Here is a 3,314-nt window from a genome sequence, read left to right on the forward strand (position 1 = left end):
TAAGTTTAGGAGAGGTTGAATTTGTGAAGAGGGTTGAGTTTTGGATAAGAGTCAAAATATCTCGCGACCAAATTTCTCAAGTGTTTAGGGTCCATATGAGAGGAGGAGGAAGGGATGATTTTCTTGCAAGGGAGGCTAAATTATCCAATGGTCAAATTATTACATGAGTTTTTATTTCTAGTGGGTTGAATTCCTTGAGGATGATTTTTTAGAGGGCTCGATTTCCAAGTTCTAGTAGCTATAATTTTTCTATGTACTCTTTGTTGGTCTAGGCCTTAATTTTTTTAGTAATATAGGGTGAAGGAAGATGGTTTCAGGAATTTAATTTTTTCTATAGTGTGATTTATTTCCCTATTTTATTTCCAATGCAATTTTAATTTCTGAAAGTTAAAATACTAGTGATTTTATTTCCCAGTAGTTTATAATACTAGTGATTTTATTTTCTAGTAGTTTACAGATTTTATTAACTAAAATAACTTCTCGGTATAAAGTGATTGTTGAGATATAAATAAATCAAATCTTGTATTAAAGATTTAACATTTCTTCTAATCACTTTGAGGGAAAGAGTGGTGTTGTTATGTTGATACCACATTAGATTATCATCACTATTTCTAATTAATGGAAAAACCCAAAACGGAGGCTATTACATGGTTTACATAATAGATTATTGGATCTTATGCTTGGCCAACATTTATGCTTCAAATAATGTGGGAGAAAGATCATCATTTCAACATTCGATGGTTGATGATGTTCATTATTTCCTATCAAAGTCACCCCTAAAATTGGAGACCCTAACTTGATCACTCATTGGCACCCTATAATTTTTTAAAATCCTATGTCAATATTTTGGCCAAGAGACTTTCCTTCCACATTAAGAATATTCTACCTAAATCATTCAATTAGAAGGAATTAAACATATTCATGGGAGATATATTATGGACAATGACATTGAGTTTAGGATGTAACTGAATGGGCCCACATTGTTGGTCTTGATGGCATTTTCATCAAGATATACCATAAGAAAGCTTATGATTGGGTGTGATTACTCTTTATTCTTGTCACAAATTATTTGATAATGTGAAATAATTCTTTACAAAGTCATCAACCTTCCTTTCCATTAATAGTCATAAGTATGAGGAGGTAGACCTTCTTGAATTAATAAAGGAAGGTTGTCCTTTCACTACAACCATTTATGTTATGGCCATTGAATCCATAGGTTATCTTATGTGTGCAAAATTAAAAGTTGTTTCAATTATGGGGACATAATTTGGGGAAATTGGTCAATGGAAACCTTGCAAATGACTCTTTTCCATCTATTCTATAAGTCCAAACATTCCATGATAATATGATGGAGTGCATAGATTTTTTTTTGCATCTCTAGTGATATATTGTCTAATTGGATAAAGAACAGTTCTATAGAGAGTGTTAATGCCATAACCCTTATTTACTAGCCTTGCTAATTAGTCCTAGATTTTACTAAACCAAAATTTGTAAATTATGGATATCTCATATATTTTGCTAAAGATTCTATTGAAGTAAGTCACCTAAAGAATGGAAAATAATTGAAAAATGGATTACCAAACCATCATCCCTTGCCACTAGGTTTTAGATATACATGAATTTCTTGGTTGTGATACATGTACATATTTTCTTCTTGGATTCCCGCCAAAATTTACTACGCAAAAAATTGTAAATTATGAATATCTCATATCTTTTGCTAAAAATTCCATGGAAAGTAGTCACCTAAAAATGGAAAAATATTAAAAATAGATTTACCAAACCTCCATCCCTTGCCACTAAGTTTTAGATATACATGAAGGTCTTGGGTGTGACACATTTACTAGTCATGTTTTTGAGTTCCCTCCAAATTTCCATATACAAGGCTTGAAAATTGCTAGAGAAATTACCTATGAAGGTCTTGGGTGTGACACATTTACTAGTCATGTTTTTGAGTTCCCTCCAAATTTCCATATACAAGGCTTGAAAATTACTATGAGAAAAGAGTGATAAACTCAAGGGTTTCCCTAGAATAAACTAGCATCGAGGGAGTATAAATATATAGGAACCATTAGAACACATCTTTAATCCTAGAATATATATGAAAATAAATATGGTTTGAGTTTTATAAGGAAATGGAAGAGAGAATACTTACCGAGCATTAACTCGATCACAACCTCCCACTCAAGAAAGGGTCCAATGATGTAATCTCTTTATAGGCACTCCTCATGCTGCCATATCTTATCAACTTTATTGGCACATTCATAAACTCTATAATAAATTGATATAATTATTGATGAATTCGGAGGGTATAAAAAATAGTAAATACTCACAGAATTATGATAATACACATAGAAATATTTTTAAATATAAAATTTTAGATAAATATACAAATATATATTAAACACAATTTACTTGTAGAATAAAAAAAACTATTAAATAATATAGCTTCTTAATCTAATGATTCTATCTCTTCCCGAAACTTTTGTGGACAAAATATTACCTTGCATTTATCATATAAGAGAGAAGGATGACCATAGACCATTGACCGAACTTACACAACTACCTTACTATATTTCACAGAACATACAACGAAAAATGTAAAAAAATAAAAAACTAAAAATTATTTGATTTCTAATAATTTTTTAAAAGTTTAAAACAATACTATCATAATATCGGCGGACGAAATAATAATAGCTTTTGCAGTGGATATTTTAGAGGTTGTGTTAATGCTTATATGGAGAATTTGTGTTGCTATATACTCCTCCAACGTCTCTTGCAACATCTAATGCTAGTGGAACGAGTTTACACTGCCAAATTACTGTCCAATACGAGGTAGCGTATTTGGAGCACCCACTACAATAACTTTACAGATTAATTATATTTTATTTATTAATAAAGAGGTGTTTTAAATAATAAATAATATTTTTGCTTATTAAAACATGGCTAATCTAGCAGTTAGTCGTTGAGATAACAAGTAGATATTTAGAATATATATGATGATGATGGTTAATGTCCATTGAGACCAAATTTTGGTCTATTGGATCTAAAGAAATGAATTATTTAGTTTGATTTAACATTTTAATCCTATGCTCAAAAAGCTTGGAGAGAAGCCTCCCGAGCTCACTGTAATTTTGACAACGTAAAAGGCTAGGAAGGTCAGAATTGCAACAAAGATTTTGAAACTGAGATCTAATGTGGTTGTACGCGGGGCAGTCTAAGAGGAAGTGGTTTTCATCCTCAATGTTCGTATTCTCACAGAGATGGCCAAACCTTTCCACCCATAGTGTTTTAGGAACTACCCAACGACCTGTTTC

Source organism: Pinus tabuliformis, chromosome 6, assembly GCF_031772625.1.
Source record: "Pinus tabuliformis cultivar Carrire ecotype Pingquan chromosome 6, CPIR1, whole genome shotgun sequence".
Classification (NCBI taxonomy): domain Eukaryota; kingdom Viridiplantae; phylum Streptophyta; class Pinopsida; order Pinales; family Pinaceae; genus Pinus; species Pinus tabuliformis.